Source organism: Lissotriton helveticus, chromosome 6 (genome assembly GCF_964261635.1).
Source record: "Lissotriton helveticus chromosome 6, aLisHel1.1, whole genome shotgun sequence".
In the NCBI taxonomy this organism is placed as follows: Eukaryota; Metazoa; Chordata; class Amphibia; order Caudata; family Salamandridae; genus Lissotriton; species Lissotriton helveticus.
In genome coordinates this window covers 1,385,988,462-1,386,010,248 of record NC_136067.1, presented here as the reverse complement: position 1 = coordinate 1,386,010,248, position 21,787 = coordinate 1,385,988,462, and the positions used below count along the sequence as shown (strand labels likewise).

The 21,787-nt window shown below is 44.2% G+C and overlaps 1 protein-coding gene across 3 annotated transcripts in view; it reads right to left on the bottom strand.

Annotated features, from left to right (window-relative positions):
- Window positions 1-21,787, bottom strand: part of DDO (D-aspartate oxidase) — a 292,677-nt gene that overhangs the window by 179,619 nt on the left and 91,271 nt on the right. The window contains exon 1 of one of the 3 annotated variants that reach the window (XM_078646997.1): window positions 9,688-9,790. The exons of the other annotated variants lie outside the window; for them this stretch is intronic. The gene's annotated coding sequence lies outside the window, so the exon portion shown is untranslated. Of the gene's footprint in view, window positions 1-9,687; window positions 9,791-21,787 lie in introns of those variants that run through there. 3 annotated transcript variants of the gene reach the window in all.

The following is a 21,787-nucleotide window of genomic DNA, read 5'->3' as shown; positions in this document are numbered from 1 at the left end:
ATTGTCTGTCCTAAATGCTGGCTTCTAATTAGTAAATAGGCTTGCTAGTCCCTCCTTAGTACCGTCTCCTCTCAATTTGTTACCTCGCATGGCGACTGGACTCTTTACTTTGGTTGTTCCGCAGTACATGTTATTTAGACTGTGAGCACTATTTTCTTTATTCAGTTTCTCTTACTGCAAGCAAAACGTGTTTTGGTGCCTTCTTACCCCCCTTGTTGTGCTTTGTTTACTCGCCCCGCCCTCCCTCCGGTTGTCCGAGCCTTTTCCCTCCTCGTCCCCCCCCAGTCTGCCCTCCCGTTGTCCGTGATCCCTACCATTTGTAATGCAATAGGGTTTACATTTACGCAAGTTTCAGCTATTGGCATTGTGAATGACAATGCCTTTTATTTATGTTTTAGTTGTTAAAACATAAATAAAATGCATTGTCATTTACAATGTCAATAGCTTAAACTTGCGTGAATGCACAATATTTGCCTTTGAGCAAATTTTATTCAAAATGTAAAGTAATTTACTACGCTGCATCATAAGGGCCCCGCCTGGTTCGATGATGAATGTACCAAGTCACTTAAAAAGCTCTATCTGGCTTTAAAGACGGAACCCAGAGACCAGAATTTGGTGAAGTCTCTACGCCAGTCATATAAAAAAGCAAGGTTAACAAGGCTAAAACTTTTAAAAGAGGAATGGTGGAAAATACTACAAAGGGCGGCTGTATTAAATAGCTCACAGGATCTCTGGTCACAGCCGGCGTGCCGGTGCGCCAAAGGCAGGCCCGTCTGCGCCCGTCCGCACACTGCCCACGCTCAGTGCCAGCACCTCTGTCCATCACAATCCTGCAGGGACAAATACCCGGGGATACACTACAACCCAATTCATGAAACTAAAATCAGCCGGAAAGACCTCTGGCTGTCTTTGCCTGACATTTGACTCAAGGCCAGGGCCCACCAGGATCACCTGCCCCAACTGTAAGGCCTCTCTACCATCTCTGAGTTACCAACCCATAAAATCTATTACAGAAAAAAACCCTAAACCAAAGACAAAGGATAACATCACCATGCTCAAATGCATATTGCTTAACGGCAGGTCTTTGGTGAAGCACAGCATTGAATGTGCCTCACTTATAGAGGGAGAGGACATTCAAATTACGTTCATTACTGAAACCTGGACAGATGACAGTTCAGGACCAAACATTGTGAAAGCTACCCCACCAGGGTATCTGTGCCATCACCTCAATAGACCATTAAAACAAGCATTTGCCATGCAATAGGTCTCGCATTAGGAAAGTTTGAGCTATTGGTCTTGTAAATTACAATTTTTTTATTTATGTGTTGTTTTTGAAAATAGCTAAATTAATAGCTTTGTCATTTACAATGCCAATAGTTATAACTTTCGCAAATGTGACACCTATAGCATTTGTAATGCAAAATGTTTTGTATTTACGTGACTGAGATGTAATGATATTACAAATAACAATGGCTTTTAATTTTTTTAAATAATTAATACTTAAATAAAAGTGATTGTAATTTATAATGGCAATAGCTTAAACTTTTGTAAATAACTATTGTGAAGATTATGTTCAGTGTATTTTATTGTGACGAAAATCCAAGAACAGAAGTGAAATATTAACATCTTTTTGTGACATTTGTAATAAAGCTTGAAACATTGAGAGAACATATTTGAACCAGTGATTCTGTGGTGGTGCTGAGTGATGCTGTGTTGGTGCTGAGTGATGCTGTGGTTGCGCTGAGTGATGCTGTGGTTGTGCTGAGTGATGCTGTGGTTACGCTGAGTGATGCTGTGGCTGCGCTCAGTGATGCTGTGGTTGCGCTGAGTGATGCTGTGGTTATGCTGAGTGATGATGTGGTTGCGCTGAGTGGTGCTGTGGTGGTGCTGAGTGGTGCTGAGTGGTGCTGTGGTGGTGCTGAGTGGTGCTGTGGTGGTGCTGTGGTGGTGCTGAGTGGTGCTGTGGTGGTGCTGTGGTGGAGCTGTGGTAGTGCTGTGGTGGTGCTGAGTGATGCTGTGGTGGTGTTGAGTGGTGCTGTGGTGGTGCTGAGTGATGCTGTGGTGGTGCTGAGTGGTGCTGTGGTGGTGCTGTGGTAGTGCTGTGGTAGTGCTGTGGTAGTGCTGTGGTGGTGCTGAGTGATGCTGTGGTGGTGTTGAGTGGTGCTGTGGTGGTGCTGAGTGATGCTGTGGTGGTGCTGAGTGGTGCTGTGGTGGTGCTGAGTGATAATGTTGTGGTGCTGAGTGATAATGTGGTGGTGCTGAGTGGTGCTGTGGTGGTGCTGAGTGGTGCTGTGGTGGTGCTGAATGATGCTGTGGTGGTGCAGAGTGGTGGTGCAGAGTGATAATGTGGTGGTGCTGAGTGATAATGTGGTGGTGCTGAGTGATAATGTGGTGCTAAGTGGTGCTATGGTGGTGCTGAGTGATGTTGTGGTGGTGCTGAGTGGTGCTGTGGTGGTGGTGCTGTGTGGTGCTGTGGTGGTGCTGAGTGATAATGTGGTGGTGCTGAGTGGTGCTGAGTGGTGCTGAGTGATAATGTGGTGGTGCTGAGTGATAATGTGGTGGTGCTGAGTGATAATGTGGTGGTGCTGAGTGATAATGTGGTGGTGCTCAGTGATAATGTGGTGGTGCTGAGTGATGCTGGGGTAGCTCTGAGTGATGATGTGGTGATGCAGAGGGCAGAAAGGCACAAACATGGGAAGTAAAGTCCCCAGTGGTGCGGCAGGGCTCACTCCCCCACTGGCAGCAACAATCAGGATGCAGGAAGAGTTGGCAGCTTATTATTACACATATAATTTCATTCCAGGATGGTAACTCTTTGCAGTGTTTAACTTTTTAACTTTATTATTTGATAGCAAGCATACCCATGCCAAGTTTAGGTGCCATTTTTTATTTTTTTCCTTTTAATTTATAGATATGTGTGTGTGTATACACTTATTGAGTTTGTATGTGTTGTTAATGGGTGAGTAAGCTGAGGCAACAATGCGTCAGTGGGCAGATGAATGGGTGTATGAGTGCAAGGATGAATGACAGAGGGCATTGTATGATGAGTTGAGTGCCTAAATTCACCAGTGCCTGAAGCGGTATTTCAGCCTATAAACTCGATTTACGAAGCTCGTTTCGGACCCTTTTACATATTGAACCTTGCCTGTGGAGGGGCCGTGGAATCGACGGTGGGTGGCTGCAAAGAAAAGTTGGGATTGAGATGAATTTACAATAAAGGGGCGCTCTGGGGTGGGATGAACAGAAGGGTTCATCGCAGCCACTGCAGCGCGTGAAGCCAGGGCACATAACGTAAATATTAGCGGGTGTGAAAGTTCAGGAGAAATGTGTCTCAATTCATACCATATCTAGCTCTGACCCCAGGGCCTCCCAGCAATCTGAGAACTGAAAACAACGCCTGGAACAGATGCCGAGGCAAGTACCAGAACTACATGTTCATCGTCGGCACTTTTGGCTCAGATTCATTTTTAAAACTATCCATAGTGAAGGGAAAACGGCTTTATTATTTACTAAAACCATCCAGGAGTTAGGACTAGTTCTCTATTTTTGTGGGACTAGTGAACCAGCAGATGGAGAAAGTGTGACGGGGATAATATAAACCCCAGGCAACGGTGGAAAACGAGAGCGGAAAGGCGGGCGGGGAGCGCGAATTGTCGAAGGAAAGTCAGAGAGTGGGTGAAAAGGACGGGAGTGCGAAGGGAAGCTGCACGGAGAAAGGAGGGAAGAGGAGACCAGATGGCTGGAGTGCAGACGGCCCATTCACGAAATGCAGTTTGCTAAACAAATTGTGCAAAGGACTTCAAAGATGATGCGCCCATCTTTAATCAAATTAGACATGCGAAGAGTATTAAAATAACAACATGAGTGAAAACAGTACAGTAGCATCTTAATGACATAGTGAAAATGATGGGAGCGTTGGACAGAGATAATGACCAATATTGTTCGTTGTATATAGTGCTGTCGTGGTGCCTGATGGCCACTTCAAAGCACTCTGAGACAGTGTAGGTTTTATTGCTAAGGGTTGCTTGGGTGGCTTTGCGCACTTTTGCATCATGCCCACGGGAGTTTAAAAAGGAAGTAACTTGAAGCAATGCTGTGCGTTACTTCGCGCCAGTCCGGGGCAGCTGAGTTGTGTGTGCCAAGCTTGTTTACGAACAGGAGAAGCTGGTGGGGAAGCGGAGACGGGGAGAAAGAGAGAAGAAAGCTGAGCAGGGAGGGTTTAGGAAAAGAGAGTAGAGGAGTGGGGCTGAAAAGGATGGGAGGTTGCGGTACGGAAGGAGAGGAGGGAGGCATTGTCCGACAGGAGAGGAGGAGAGCGAAAAAACCCCAAAAGAAGTTCTGCTGCTAACAAAGCGGCCGAAAGCGGCTGAAAGGGGAGAAAGGAGGGGTGTGTGTAAGCCGAGGTGACAATAAGGGCTGCTGTGGAGGGGGAGGGGTGAGCAAGACAGAGGCAGAGCGAGCCAGCGATGTGGAGGAGGACGGGGGTGCGAAGGGAAGCGGCGCGGAAAAAGGAGGGAAGCGGAGACCAGATGGCTGGAGTGCAGACGGCCCATTCACGAAATGCAGTTTGCTAAACAAATTGTGCAAATGACTTCAAAGATGATGCGCCCATCTTTAATCAAATTAGACATGCGAAGAGTAATAAAATAACAACATGAGTGAAAACAGTACAGTAGCATCTTAATGACATAGTGAAAATGATGGGAGCGTTGGACAGAGATAATGGCCAATATTGTTCGTTGTATATAGTGCTGTCGTGGTGCCTGATGGCCACTTCAAAGCACTCTGAGACAGTGTAGGTTTTATTGCTAAGGGTTGCTTGGGTGGCTTTGCGCACTTTTGCATCATGCCCACGGGAGTTTAAAAAGGAAGTAACTTGAAGCAATGCTGTGCGTTACTTCGCGCCAGTCCGGGGCAGCTGAGTTGTGTGTGCCAAGCTTGTTTACGAACAGGAGAAGCTGGTGGGGGAAGCGGAGACGGGGACAAAGAGAGAGGAAAGCTGAGCAGGGAGGGTTTAGGAAAACAGAGTGGAGGAGTGGGGCTGAAAAGGACGAGAGGTTGCGGTACGGAAGGAGAGGAGGGAGGCATGGTCCGACAGGAGAGGAGGAGAGCGGGAAAAAAAAGTGAAAGCAGGGGGAGAAATGCGAGACACGGCCTGGCGGCCGTGAAAGTGAAAGTAATTAGGGGGGAGGAGAAATGCCTGAGGCCGGGCGCATGCTGGGGGAAGCTTCAGATGCCTGTGGGAGGGAGGCTGACTGCTTTGATGTGGACGCGCCTTCCGCCCGAGTGCACCACACGAACTGGACGAAATCCGCGATGGTTTGAACCTTGGTTTGCTCACTATACTCTCGCCTATTATCCCTTGCGGGATTAATAGGCGAGGCCTAAAAAGGGGGGGCTTAGCCATAATTTACCACAATGCGCTCAAGGCCACCTTTTGCTCAGCCCCCAATCTGGCCTGTGAGGTGCTTGCTTTCAGTCTTCGACTATCACATCACCAGACTTTCAAGGGTATCTTAGTGTACAGACCCCCGGGACCTAGGAACACTGTCCCTTCCTCCTTTGGGAACTTCCTGGAAGAAGGGCTGTGTTCAGAATCCTTTACAATCCTGGGAGATTTTAATTACCATCTGGAATTAATGGAGGACCCTGACACAGTGGCCCTCTTAGAACTGATGAATAGTGAGGACCTGACACAGCAGGTGTCAGGCCCGACGCACCTGGCAGGACACACTCTAGATGGCATTTTCTCAAATCACCCTAACTTACAGTTTAAAGGTGCGCAGCCTCTGACCTAGACTGACCATGTGGGAGTTCAATTTGAGATTTCCATAGCTACCCATTTCAGGGCAGATAAAGGCCCTAAAACCCATGATTCAAATCAGACCCTAAAACAGAATTAAGAGTTCAGACCTACAGGCCCTACTTAATTACAAACAACTTATATTTGAAGCAAAGAAAAACTTCTTCACAAAAAAAATCAATTATGCCAATACCTCTACGAAAGAGCTTTTCAAAACAGTCTTAAGTGTGTCCTCCCCTTCCGTGACAAAAGTTGAGGCAAGCCAGGAACCTTGCAAAGATATAGCCAAGTTCTTCTTAAACAAAGTAGAAACCATCTTCCTGGATTTCAGTCACCCTAACTCAAGACAGGAGGGGTGCTGTTGGAGAACAGGCAGACAACTTCAGACACCACATCTGTCTTCAACAAATTCAGGCCATTGTCCACCTCAGATACAAAGAAGCTGCTCCTCTTTGCTAGATCAGGCTCCCCGTATGACCCCTGCCCAGTCTCAATTATTGCCTTAGTTCTTACCCCACTGTTCAACACAATGTTTGAAGTCAGACACTTCCCTAATCCCTGGAAACTGGCCTCAATACTGCCCCTATTGAAAAAACCTAACTTGTACCCAAAGGAAGCTAATAATTTCCGACCCATATCTCGCCTCCCGTTACCGGCGAAGCTGGTTGAGAAAACCATGAACGCACAGCTCAGCACCTTTCTAGCAGAAATCCACGCCCTGGACCCTACTCAATTTGGGTTCAGAGAAGGGCACAGCACTGAGTCTGGCATTTTAAAATCTACTGAGGAGATAAGGGAGGCGGTTGACAGGGGAGGCAAAGCAGCACTGATTATGCTGGACCTGTCCGTGGCTTTCGATACGGTCCATCACGGTGTCCTGATGAACCGTCTGTCAGCCTGTGGTATTCAAGGCAAGGAATATGATCTTCTAAGATCCTTCTTATCGAACAGATCTCAAACAGTGGCATTGGGCAATTTTAACTCTAAACCCTTCTCGCTGCCTTGTGGAGTACCTAAGGGGTCCTCCTTTAGCCCAACTCTCTTTAATGTCTATGTCTCGTCACTGGCGAATCTGATCAGGTCATTTGGTCTCAGCCTGACTTCATACGCTGATGACACGCAAATTATGGTGGCTCTACGACCGGGTCTGATAACAGGAATAGAGGACAGGTTACACGACTGTATGGCAGCAATTGGGTGTTGGATGTCCCAAAACTGCCTGAAACTGAAGTCTGGCAAGACCAAAGTTATCTTGTTGGGCAATGATCCCAACTTTTGGTCCCCAAGGTGGGAGCCGGAAGGTATGGGGACACTTACCACTCCTGTTAAGAACGTAAAGAACCTTGGAGTCATCATTGAACAAAAACGTAATTTCGGTAACCAAATCAATGCAGTAGCATCCTCAATCTATTTTGTAATCAGGATGATTAAGAAAATATTACCCTTTCTGCCCTCTACCTGTCAGCAATCAGTAGTCACCTCTCACATTTTGTCCAGACTCGATTACTGCAATAGCCTATATCTAAATACACAGCAAAGCTCTGCGAACAAATTACAGCTACTGCAAAATGCAGCTGCAAGGCTGATTACAGGCACCCCTAAATATGCCCCCATTTCTAAGGAACTGAGGAAATTACATCTCTCAATAATGAATTCCAATCGAAGCCCATGTTAGATGTCTTCACATCTAACATGGGCTTCGATTGGAATTCATAGAGCATATTATCAAGCCCATTATCGCCGCTTTATCGGCAGTTTCCTGCCGATAAAAGCGGCGATAATGTAACGCCCTTACTTGATAATATGCCCCATTGTCTTTAACAGGTGAGCATTGATGGAAAAAAATATTGGGCCATTTTTAGATTTGTGAAAAAACTTGGGATCAAACCAATTGAAGTGATAAAAAAAGTCTATGAGGCGAAAACTTTATCTGTCGACTCCTATGGTGCAGGTCTCCTATGGTGTAGGTGTTTGGGGCATCTCTGATGCCTCTAAACTGCAGCACATAGAAGATGCCTTTCTGAAACATCAGGTCTCCCTACCCCAATCGTGTTCTAATTATAACTGCCACTTGGAGTTGAGAGTTCCTTACATCATTGACAAGATTAGTATTGCACCAATTATGATGTGGCACTCAATCTGGTGTAAAGAAACCCTCTCACTGACTACAGATATTGTAAACGACCACCTCAAACTGGATGGTGCAAGTAAATTAAGATGGCTAAGTTATGTTGAATCCAATCTTCGGGAGGTTGGTCTGCATTATCTCTATTAGGATCCAAAGATATGCCAGTCAATATCCAAGAAGGGACTGAAAACCCATCTACTGGTCCACCTACAGGCGAAGAGACACATTATTAATTTTAAACTTTCTACAGTTAGATTGTACTGTGCTGCCCCAAGCATAAGTCTAACTAATATAAACTCTACTTATATATCGTTCGTAACAAACCTTCAACATAGATACATTTTAATGAGATTTTGTCTAAATTATATCCCCCTCATATTAGGCTATCCGCCCAAAACGTATGCAATTACTGCACTCCCTTTTCTCCCTTGCGACATGCGATTGCCACAGAATGATCTCAAATTTTTATTCTTTTGTAAATATTATAGTGAAGAAAATGCATTGTTCCCCTTATTAGTAAAATGAATTTTAAACAATGTTGTGTGGCCTTATATTATCTACAGTTATTGTCTGAACCTTTTACCTGTTTCTCTTTGGCCTCCTTTCTCTTATCTGCTTTGAGCAAATGAAGATCAAACTGTCATTTTGATACTTAATATGCAATTTAAGGCATTGGGTTGTGCAATATTTTTGTATCCTTACGAGCAAATGTTCCCCTTTTAGCTTAGGATTATTAATTATGTTTGAATACTTGTCATTTAATTTTTTTAAAATAATAACTCTTTTTATTTCTGTATATATCTGTAGAATACTTTTTATGCCGATGTTGTGTCGGCGAAATCAAGTTATTTCTGACTGACTGACTGAGTGTGATTAACACTTTACAGAACCAATTTAACAAAACATCACCTAACAAATTAGGCATAGGACTAGCCGACAGCATAAAACCTTTCATTTAAAATTGTTACTTAACGTGTGTATTGATTTTAAAGTTTTATTCAGTGGATTATAGTTATGGCTCCCAGATATCTGTTTTTAGTGATTTTTACAGATAAATACAGACAGAAAACAATGTGAAAACACTGAAAATGGTGCTTTTATGAAAGACACTCCGTGCTGTCTTTCATGACTTCAAGGCAACAACTGAGCAGATAAACAGCATGGGGATTTGAAAAACAGGATGCGGCTCCTTAAATACAGGCATATGTTAACATATATTTGTGGTATAATGCTAATAGTACCTGTGAGTGTAGTGTTTTGTTATATGTGGCTGCTTCATTTGCCAAAATTCGACAGGCATCCACGTATGTGTGAGTACATTTCCAAGAGTTGAATAAATGTGGACATTTACCATTTTACAACTCCATTTGTACTCAAAACACAAAACAAATATGGATAAATACCAATAAGATGGCCAAATAATAAATTCGGATAAATACAGGTGGAAATGTTTAAAAGGAAAATCCATAAAACCGGTAGCTCTAATTATAGTCTATTGGCTCACTTACAAGTATTATAGTATTAAAATATTTATTTAAAGAATTTTAAAAATAACACTCAGAAGAAACAAAAAACAACACACACCTACAGAATTCATTCCCAACTGACTAGCAGCGCTACAACCCTGGTAACAGCTAATAACATGATGACTTAAAGCTTTTTATATAACATCTTTAGCAGGAGTAGCTGCTAAGTACGTATCAACATTATTTACTGAATGTTTCACTCAGCAGGAAAAAAAAGTGCATTTCTGTACCTTTTTGGTAACAAGACGCAATACGAGCAGGGCAGGTTAGTTTTCAGTCGCTAGCAATTGGATGTAGAGAAAAGCACAGTCTGACGCATGGCCGCTGTCGCCCTTGTCGCTGCCGAGTGCCACATGTTCATTGGAAGAGCATCCCTGAGGAAACATCTCATTGATAGGTAGATGCGCGGCAGCATCCTCGCCCCATTGGTCCTTGCGTTTAACAGCTGAGCTCTATAAATGGATCAGTAGAGAGAAAGGCGACTGATCCAACATGGAGCTTTGTTAGAAACCGTTAAAAGGCGTGCTGCGCGAACGTGTGCATTATCTGCCTTTCACTGTCGTTTTCCCCCTCGATAGTTCTGTATTTGTTTGCTTTTATTTATTTACCAGATGTTTAATGGCAACCCTGTTAACTGGCGAGAAGCTGGATCCTGGTAGAGGAATTAAATACGTAAGTTGGAAAAGAGTAGTTACAGCATGTACCTAAGACTTTGGCAGCAAGAGCAGGCAAGCTGGTAAAATAGCTCATTGGGTTAATACTCCTACTGCAGAGCTCTATAAGTATCCTATAGGTCAAAGGTTTTTATCCAATGATTTTGTGTTTCACATTTTCATTAATAAATTGAGTACCATTGAGTAGGCTGATTGTATAGGCAAGGTTTCCTAACTTTTGCAATAACCACCCCAATTCCGCCCCCCACACGTGGAAAGCAAATAAGAATTCGAATGCAAAAGTGGTCCCATATTCCTGGCCCATTGCACAAGTGTATTCTTATAGACAGAGGCTTAACTTGAGACGGGGGTCGGGGTTAGGGGTTTTATGGTGTTACACCCTCTAACAAATATATTTTCTCGTAAATAGTTGGGTACAGGTGCTTTTAGTCAGGTACGGTAAAACGTCTGTCGGATTTTGCCAGGAAATAATACAGAAACACTGACGAAAACGCACACACACTCTCCCCCTCTTTGCTTTGAGAGTCTTAAAAAATGTTGGTTATTTTACAAAATAAACGGCCACATGCATCATTGTTGCCGTTTGCGATTTCTTAATTGCGAAAATTAAGGAATCGCAATTAAGAAATCGCAAATGGCTATGCATCAAGAAATCACAATTTTTTTGCGATTTCTTAAATTTCCTTAATTGCGATTCACAATTTGCGAATCGCAATTAAGGAATCCCTTCCCATTGATTCCTATGGGCCTAGAGGCCCATAGGAATGAATGGGAAGCCATTCTCATTTTGCAATTTGCAATTAAGGAATCGCAAAATGAGAATGCTATTTCAAGGGTGCAGGGGGGGTCCAAAGGACCCCCCCCTGCACCCCTGAAATTTAACTTTAAGAACATTTTTCACACACACATGCCCCAAGGGCATTTGTGTGTGTAAAATGAAACTTTGAAAAATGCACTTTTGTGCATTTTTCAAAGTTTTCGCAAATTACCATGAAGGTGAACTTCATGGTAATTTACCTCTCCCTATTTGCAAATTCGCAATTTCTAAAGTGTGATGCATTACATTTAAGAAATCGCAAATTGCGATTTCTTTAAATGCAATCGCAATTTAAGAAATGGCAACATAATCGCGATTCCTTAAATTGCGAAAAAATAAAAAAACATGATGCATCCCAAAAAAGGAAATTGCATTCGCAAACGGCCGAATTTTGCGATTCGCACCGTTTGCGAATGCAATTTACCTTGATGCAGTGGCCGATAGTGTTTTCTCTCACACAGTACCTATCCAATCCGCATTCGTCTCCCTTTCTACTGCTCTTTTAGCCTCTCTCATGTGCCTTGCTTTTAACATGATATGCCAGTGTGATTGTTGGATAATCTGAAGCCCCCCCGCCACCTGCCCCCCCAATCTCACTGACCAAGTCACGCCCCTGCTTATAGATATATTTATGACAGAGTGCCACATGTGGCTGCTGTTTACATAATCCCGGTTGCTGCAAGGTATAGACAGAATAACTTGTGAAAATCCCACAGCTGCACAGGACTCTCGTTCTCAGGAAAACACAGCGGGCCTACTCATGGAGGCATTTTAGAGTATGTACTCCTTTTGCTCTTTTAGCTACTTGTCCCATAAAATCTAAAGTGGAAAAAAATCATAGCAGGGCATATTCATATACAATTAGTACAAATAGAAAGGACTGTGCCCTCTTTGCTTTTTTTTTTTCAATAATAGTGAGTCTGAAGTTTCAGGGCTGATTCAAAAAGATCAAGCAGGAGTACTCATGTAGTATTACTTCCCATACACATAAAAGCTTTTGTTAGGGTAACCACCTCATGCTAGGTCATTATGGACACTGTCTCCATTTCTGAGCTTTACACCTATAAAGCAATAGATTGATCTGAGTTAGTTTAACTAGTTCAATGGAGGGAAAAGAAGACAACGCCAAGAGTGCATCTGACCATGATACAAAATTCCAGGACTGGAATCAGTATCTGTTGTGACCTGTAGGAGGTGGCCACCCTAGCTTTTGTGAATCTACCCCATGAACACTCAGCACCTTGCATACTGACACCTCTGGCTCACATTCATACAGGTGAGATAATGTTGCTGATTTCTCTCATCACCACACTCTCTCATTGCCAAAATCTTGAGCGCATTACTCCTTGACTGGCTACTCTACATCTTACGCCTGTTGATGAGGGGCTGTGTCATTTCTCTTTATCATCCTCTACCACTCTCTGTCTCTCCATCACCTATCTTTCTACCTCATGTATTTCTCTATTTACATGACCTACCTTCTTCTAACTCACACCTCTGCCTCCCCCCATGGACCTGCCCTCACAGTCACATTGCTAAGTACCTATCCCCTCTCTTTTGTCCCTCTCTCTACCTTGTCTCCTCTTACCTTCAAATACACCTCATTCTACCCCACTTATCTCTCTACATCTCTCTCAGGCCTCAACTTCCTCTACCCTTCTTTGTGCCTACCTTCACACCTATACCTTCCTTTCACTCTATGTTGTTGTTTCTCGTCCTCACCCTTCTGTCTGTACCTCACTGGTCTGTTTCCATTTCACCTCCCTGCCTCTATTAGCCATCTATCTCACCTCACTCTGTAAAGAATGGAATTTCGAAGATTGTTTAACCAGTTACCCAATATTTTATTAGCTTTATTAATGGTATTGGGATTTTAATACTGTCAAGCTCATTGTCAATAAATGATATTTTATGGAAGATTAAGTTTAATACTTTTTTAAAGTGTAAATTGTAACGATTGTAAGTAATCATATACAATAAACTTTTTTTTACTTTGACTTGACTCCCACCTCACTTTGCCACTCATCTCTCTCTTTACTTCATCTCGCCACGTATCTCGATGCCTCAGTTCTCTTTCTTTCTTCACTCCTTGCTCTTCCTTACCACTCACTACCTTAACTCCCATCTCCATCTTTTTATCTGTTCTTCCTCTCTCTCACTACCGTACATCACTCTCACTACCTCTGTTGCTGTTCCTCTACAACTTTTTCAATCTATCATCACATACCTTCTCTATATATAGTTTTTTCTTTCTTATTTCTCTGTACATTCTCCCTCTCTGTCACTTGTGTCTGTATGTATTCACATCACCTGTCTGTCTTTACTTCACTCTCTCTAGGGTGACCAGATTTTAAAAACCAAAAACTGGGGCGTTCCACAAGTATAGAAGTAGGACTACAATTTTGCATAAACCAAGGGACGATCTGGTACACCTGGTAGAGGCAAGAGGCAACTTCTCCACATGGCTAATAACAAATCATGTGGACTGAGCATTTGGTCTGGATTAGAGGACTGTAGAGGTGCAGGCTGTGTGCTTTGTTGATTGACAGCTCAAACACAGTAAAGTTATTATTATTATTATTACAGGATTTGTAATGCGCATGGCTGCCTCAGCGACGAGGCATCCTAGCGCAACCAGAAACCAGACAAGAACAGGGAAACACAACGAGCGATGGATATCACATAGTAGGGAACAGCCAGGTCTTCAAAGATTATCGAAACGTCAGAAGGTTGGGGGTGGCTCGAATGCTTGCTGGAAGGGAATTCCACAGTTTGGCCGCCAAGAGGCCAAACGAACGACCCCCTGCCCTCGCTTTCTTAACTTGAGGGACACAGACCAGACCTTGATTATCCGAACGCAGAGCGCGACTAGGCAAGTATGGCTTCAGTAGACCCAATAACCCCACAGGGGCTTGGAGCCGCAGAATTTTATGCGCAATGCATAGCGCCTTAAACTGAATGCGGGCTTCGATTGGCAACCAGTGCAGCTTCAAAAGTACCCGGGCCACTGAATGAGATCTTAGGAGAGCCACTAACATACGTGCGGCTGCGTTCTGGACCCTCTGCAGGCGCTTGATGCTAGCTTTATTGGCACCTAGATATAAGGCATTGCCATAATTAAGCCTCGCAAGGATAGAAGCCTGCAGGATGGTCTGGCGTACTCTGGGAGGAAAGAAGCCAAGCAAAGGCCTCAATCCTCTCAGAAGCCCAAAGCAGGCTGCGGCTACAGCTTTTGTCTGCTTATGGAATGTTAGTCCGGTATCGAACCAAACACCCAGGTTCCTCACCATCTCCTTCGGCACCGGTGCGGGTTGCAGATGCTCAGGCCACCATTTCTCTGACCAGAGTCCCTGGTCCTTCCCATACAATAGAATCTCGGACTTGCTGGCATTTAGTTGAAGGCAATTAGCCTTCATCCAGTCCAAGATAATCGATAAGTCCTCCTTGAAGTTCTCCTGGTTAGTACTGCATTTTTTGGAGAAGGTGATCACCAGCTGGGTGTTGTCAGCATACGACACCAAGGACAACCCCCGGCCTCTGGCCACCTCCCCCAAAGGTTCCACATACAGGTTGAATAAAAGTGGGCTCAGGATGGAACCTTGAGGAACCCCCCTGCCCAGAGCATGTTCGTGAGACTGGAACGGCGGCACGGACACTTGGAACGACCGCTCAGCCAGAAAGGACCGAAACCATTCCAGGGCAACATCCCTAATGCCGATCGTCCAAAGACAATGAAGGAGAATCTCATGCGACACCGTATCAAATGCGGCACTTAGATCCAATAGGATCAAGGCTGCAGAATCATCAACATCCAACCTACTACGGATGGATTCCGTGACCGCCAGAAGAGCGGATTCCGTACTATGGCGTGGGCAAACCCGTGTTGGGATGGGTCAAAGATGTTGTGCTCATCAATGTAGTTAGATAAGATGGAATTTACATGTGCCTCCACCACTTTCGCCAATGAAATGGAGCTGAGATATTGGGCGATAATTGTCTGGGTCGTCCGGGTCAAGTGATGGCTTTTTTAACACAGGAATAATCTTAGCAGGCTTCCACGCCCTAGGGACGGAGGCTGACTTCAAAGAGAGGTTAACCAGTTCTAAGGCCATCGAGGAGTTAAGAGGTAAGAGCTGGCGAAAATGATTCGCCGCCAGTGGGTCAGCCGGCGAACCCGACTTAATCTTAGCACTTAAGATCTGAAACTCCTCAGGCGACAGCAATGGCAGAGCCAACATGCCATTATTCATCCCATTGTCTGGCCCTACTAGCCCAGCGTTTTCAGTGTGGGTATTCCCCGTGGAGAGGTCCCGGTAAATCTGCTCCATTTTTTCCACAAACTGGAGTGCTAATGCCTCACAGTGATGATTAGATGCCACCGGGGAAATCCTGGCCTTGCAGTGGAACCTAAAAAAGTGCCAGGGTAAATGCTATTTGCCTAGTTATTCACTTTGCCACATAACCATGACAATACCATTAGTAACTCATGGTTTGTGGAGGAAAACCCAACATAAAATGCACCTAGGTGTGTTTATAAGCATATTTCGCCCAGAGGCATGAGCAATCCAGATTGCCTTACTGATAGTTCCCATAAATTGTTCAGCAACTTCATTGGATTGCAACCTTTTTGGAGTGATACAGATGTGTTTGGTGCAAAACGACTTGATGTAGCAGACAAACTCCTGACCCTCATAAAAGAAACCTATTGCTAATCCAAAGGTCATTGAGTGACCATTATAGCCATGATCTTTCCCAAATTTTGGAATGAGCTTATTTGGCAACGTGGCGTTCACAATCTGTGAATCTTGATACCTTGAATCTATGTCTGTTATCAATAACAGGTGGCACCATCAGGCAAATTCCCAAAGTCTGCACTTGCTCTCATCCACAGGATTTGGGGAATGTCTCCTGTGATGAGGGGTGCGGGAAGATCTTGAGGAATGGAGGTGTCGCATTCGAGGCACTCTTTTACAGCCATTTATACTAGTTTGTCTAGCTGTGGAAACCATACCTTGTTGCAGGACTGACTCCTGGTCTTAACAATCCCTTGATGCCCAGCATGAGCGAACTGTACTGCCTTCTGCATGAGAGATTAAGAAATTGCTAAGGAGTTCCCTGAAGAAGACAGCATCAGCAACAGGGCTTGTTTATGCCTCATATTGTACAAAGGTGTGAGGATTTGTCGATCTTCCAGAGAGTGGGTCAACTTCCAATAACCACTAGTAATTGCATAAATGGCAAGTTGAAGACACTAATCTTCTGAAGTGGTACTAGAGATGTGTTCCAGTGGCATAGGAAGTGTACATGAGCATTCCACGACTAACCAGAATGTATTATTCTGTTTCAGAAGCTCATTGCTCTTCAGGTGATGTACCGGGTTTCGGAAGCCTTGAAAGGTAGTCTGCGGGGTTATCTAAATCTGGTGGCTAAAGAGTGATCTTACAACTAAAGGATCCCTTTTTTAATATGTGATGGAGGCCTGGAACAGAATCCTTTGAGTAGGGAAACTCATGGTTTTATTGTATGTGCTGACTGTGATGGAAGGCCTTTAGAACTTAAGATGGAAATGTCGGCACTCACAGTGGATTGCAATTGATTCCTTCTCTATTTGGGACAGTTTTGTTCAGCTGGAGCTAGAGCTCAACTGGCACAGGCAACAGGTGTCCTCTCCCCAAAGGATTGTTTTTGGTATAGGACAACTCCTTATCCCATGGGACTCGCCTCCACTCATAATTAGGTGTTTTAGCCAGCTCAAAGTAGAGGAGTTATTTCTGCCAATAGTACATCTTTTATTTCTTGGAAGGTGGCCTGATGTTCTATGCTCTAGCCTCGAACAGACTTTGATTTTGTAAGTTCTCTTAACAGGCAAGTCAAAGATGTTAGATTTGTGATGAACCTTTCACTATATGTGAACTTTCAAGGGTAGCCCCTGAACTTGGAAAGAGATGAGGGAGGAGGTGCAAACTTTATGTGTGACTTTCACTGGGTCAGGATTCAGGAGCAACCACTTGAGCTGAGAACTGGTATCCAAAAAAGCTTGAGGATCTAATATTTTTACAATTAAGAGTGAGGCCACAGTTTTGTAGTCTTTCTATGATATGGCGAATCTGGAGTGGGGTTCTTCTAGGGGTTTGGCATGCACAAAAATGCCATCACTGACTTTTATGACTGCCATGATCTCTGAACCGACCTCTCAGATTGTGTTCTGAAATACCTGATCTGCTATGGACATCAGAAAGTTCATTGTATCTCTGGATGCCAAGGTGTGTGAAGGATGTTGTGATATACTTAGATTGGGGGTTCTGAAGGAGTTGGTGGTATCCTGAGCTGAGGTCAACTTTAGAGAACCAGCAGGCCCCTTTTTGACCTCTGTCAGATGGCCATCAATTCAGGAGGTGCATGTCAACACATATGCACACCTCATTTGACTGGACTTACAAGTTGCCACTAAGGGGGACACCCCAGGTGTTAAAAGCTGGCCTGGTATATGATGTCCCCTAATGTAAGTGGGAACCTTGCACCAGTCCAGACAACCCTTATGGTGATTTAAGTTGTCTTAGACAAACTTAGAAAGCTCTCTAAGAGATAGCTGTTGAGAGCAGCCTTCAGCCTTAGTCCAGAAGGAGTGTAAAGCAGCTTGTTTTACCAGAATGCAATCTTTTTTTTTGTTTGTTTATTGAGATAATTGATGTCATACATAAGAGAGGTATATACAAATTCATTATATCCTTATTCCAATTAAACATTAAGAAGTAACTCATGATGCAGATTAATAACAATTCAGTAATAAATATATGTTATCTAAAACTGTGCTATTAAAATATTCCGACAGTAGTTCAATAAACAATACAAATCAGGATACATATTAAAAAAAACGTACTCAGCCATTCAAACTTCTCCACCTAGCAAGTGGTGCCCAGATATTTCGTCCTAATTCCCTGTATTTTTTACCTTTTAGCTCATAGAGGCAAGATTCGATATTATGCAGTCCTAGCAGCCTTGCTATCCACATTTGAAAGGTGGGGGGGGGGGGAATCTTTCCACCCTGCTGAAATAAGAATGCGAAGTACAGCAGTAGATATAAAAACCAAAGCTTCAGCAGCACTTCCTAACTGCAGTTTCTTATCTACACCTAATAGCATTAGTGAAGGGGATAGAACAATCCTACATTCTAGCAGCCCCTCCAAGAAATTTTCAATTTCCCTTAATGTCAAAGATAGCTGATCACACTGATGGAACATATGAATTAAGTCAGCTGGGCCCTTATCGCATCTAGGGCACTTATCGTTCTCCACCAGACCCCAGGCATGCAGCTTTGCCGGAGTATGATACAAATTAAACAGCGTTTTGTAGTGCTGAGCCCGTAGGTTAGAGGATCGAAAAAGTCTCTTATCTAGTGCAAGTGCTAAATCTAAACTCACATCTGGATCGTCTAGCTTCACCGCAATTGCAGATTCAGTTTTTTCCAAATCGTCCTGGATGCCCACCATTAAATGGTTATAGACTAGTTTGATTTTATTGCCCCATTCCATAAGTAATCAATTAGGGGAATACGATTCATTATTGAAATCCTCGGCCTAAATGCCATCACTGTTTGAACAGTTGTCTATAGAGAAACCAGTGATTAGAGGGGATCCCAAACTTATGCTGAATCACTTCAAACCTAAGTACCTCCCCTCCCGCCATAATGTCTTTATTCCATGTTCTTTCCAAAACAGACAGTTCCTATCCGTACCTAAAAAGGGAAACACGCTAGAATTCCAGAGGAGATGATGAGCATTGATCTTAGGGATTTCCTGCATTTTTTGGATAGCTTTCCATGTCCCCCAGACCCCATCCAGAATCTTATACCGGGCCTTCTTATAGTATCTCCGGTCTACCTCACTCAAAAGTAGCCCAATAGCCTTCTTCCCTAGTAGAAGCTAAAAAATGGATGGGGGATCCTGCCTATCTCCCAGAGCCTCTTGCGGACTTTGGACCGATTGAAACAGTATAGATATATGAGCCAAAAGGCATGACAGATGGTATAAACGGAGGTTTGGTAGGGCCATACCCCCCCTTTCAAACGGGAGCGACATAAGCTTCATGGAGCGCCTAGTCTTCCCATATTGCCAGATAAACTTGTTGAAGATTGATTCCAGATTTTTTATTAGTTTTTCATCCAGCAATAATGGGATGGCTTTGAACAGGTATAATACCCTGGGGAATATTGACATTTTAAGGACATTAACCCTCCCTACCAGAGAAAGATGTAATACATCCAGCCTTTTTAATTCTGTTTCAATCGATCCCATAAGGAGGCAGTAGTTATCAGTGATGATCTTGTCCACTGAGGCATTAATTCTTACCCCCAAATAAACTGCCGAATCTCTGTATCTGCTGTCTGACTTAGGGATGTTCTGGGTGCAGATAATCTGCGTTTTCCCCTCGTTTAGCAGATACCCAGACCTACTTCCAAAATCCTTTGCCAGCTCAGCAAGTACCGGCATCGCCTGCTGTGGATCGGTGGTGAAGACCGCCAGACCGTCAGCATATGCTAGCAGTTTATTTGTGAACCCATTCAGCAGCAGAGGATTAATCTGTGGGCATCCCAAGATTTTTTGGATCAGTGGGTCTATATATAATGAGAAGAGGATCGGAGAACAGGGGCATCCCTGGTGAGTTCCTCTCTTGATCACAATTTTGTCCGAGCTCTCTCCCATTACTGACACCCTTGCCACCGGATCTTTATACATTGCTCTGAGAGCTCTGATGGTCTTAGGGCCAAATCCCCTACCCACAAGGATCCCCCACAAGTACTCCCAGACCACGCGGTCGAATGCTTTCTCTGCGTCGAGGAGGATCAGGGCCATCTCTCCCCCCCTGGCGGCATGGGCATCAAACAGTGTTATAGCTTGTCGAGTATGGTCGGTCGTGCCTCGACCCGGCACAAACCCATGCTGCCAGGGAGAGACGAGACCGCCAATGATCCTCCCCAACCTTTTGGCCCAGATTTTCTAATATAGCTTGGTATCCGCGTTAATAAGCGAGATAGGGCGGTAGGAGCCCGGGTTCTCCTTAGGTTTGCCCTTCTTGTAAAAGATGATGATATTGGTCTCTTTCCAAGAATCCGGAATGTCCCCTGTACACAGTATCCCATTGAAAAGATCCTGTAAAATTGGGACCGTCTCAGATTCGATGTTTTTATATACTTCCAGGGGAATTCCGTCCGGGCCTGCTGCCTTTCCGGCAGCAAGATCCCTTAGGGCAGCCTGAATCTCACTTCTAGTTATGTCCCTTTCCAGCTCCTCTCTAGATGGTACATCCAGCATTGGGCCCCTGTCCCCACTCTCATCCACTTGCTGTTCTTGACAGGTCTCTTCATCATATAGTTTTTGATAGAAATTTTTAAAGACCTTTAAAATTTCCTTTGACTCCGAATAGTTCTTACCATCCTCTTGTATGCTCTCTATGATATTCCTGGTTCTATCCTGTCTGATACGGAGCGCCAGTACCCTGCCTGCCTGTTCCCCTGTCTCATACCTCTTTGCCCTAGATGCCCGAAACTCCCCTACAGCCTTCTGCGTAACCAATTTTTGGAGCTCCGCTTTGATAATTGCCAGGCCTCTTTGGCTCTCAGTCCCGTCTACACCCCTACCTATATCACTAATATGCAGTTCTTCCGCCTTCGCTAGTTCACCCAAAAGTCTATCTAGTTCTCCCCTATCCGTTTTCCTAAGTCTCGCTGAGCAGCAGATGGTTTCCCCCCTAAGAGCCGCCTTAAACGAATCCCAGACGCCATTCCTGGATGTGCTATAACGGTATGTGTCAAAGAACTCCTCTGTCCATTTTTTAATATGTTCTAAGAATCTTTGTTCCGATAATAACCTCCTCTTAAAGGTCCATCTGGAATGCCGTTTCGCTGCTTTAATTACTTTACAGGTTAAAATCAGCGGATTATGATCCGAGATTATTCTGGGTATTTTCCTGATATTAACTCTATTCAATTCAGGAGATGAAATAAAGAAGTAGTCTAATTTTGAATATTTTTGAAACGGGTGCGAAAAATAAGTGAACCCGGGATTCAGAGGCTCCTTTCCCCCCCAAACATCTTTTAGCCAGTGTGAGCTCATTAAAGAGGATATAGCCCGGAACACCCTGGGTTTTCGCCCTGAGTACTTAATCGCTTTATGCCAGTCTGTGGATATATTTAAATCTTCGCAAACTATCATTGGGATTGGCCAGCCAGCTAACTCCTCTTCCAAAAAATCAAAAACATCAGGATCATCGCAGTTTGACCCGTAGATTGAACAGATTGTATACCCTAGGCATAACTCTGCAATTACCCACCTTCCCAGGCTATCACATTTAACCCGCTTCCCTCCCCCTAAACATGATCTACCTAAAATCGCAACCCCCCTAGTTGTTGATGTCTGTGAAGTGCAAGCTATCAGGTTGAAGCCCTTGATATATAATAGATTCCGTTTGGCCCAAGGGAGGTGAGTCTCTTGCAGACAAAGTATATCAATCCCATTATATTTAACGAAATAATCCAACTTTTGCCGCTTCTTCCAGTCATTCAGGCCGCTGACGTTGACTGTGCAAATTCTAATGTTCAGCATTAGGTAGTCTACTGACCATCCTTACCACTGTCTGCTCTATTCTTCCCCAAATATCCAATAACATTATTTCAACCGACACAGTTATGTCACTTAAAGAGCCGGGCTTGTAGATACCAATCTCAACACAACACCAGATTATCTCATTTTTTCCATTTTCCCCCCTCACCCCGTGGCCCCTCCCCACGCCCCCCTCAGCCCCCCAACCCCCAGCCCTACCCTCTGCCCCCTCCACCAGCCC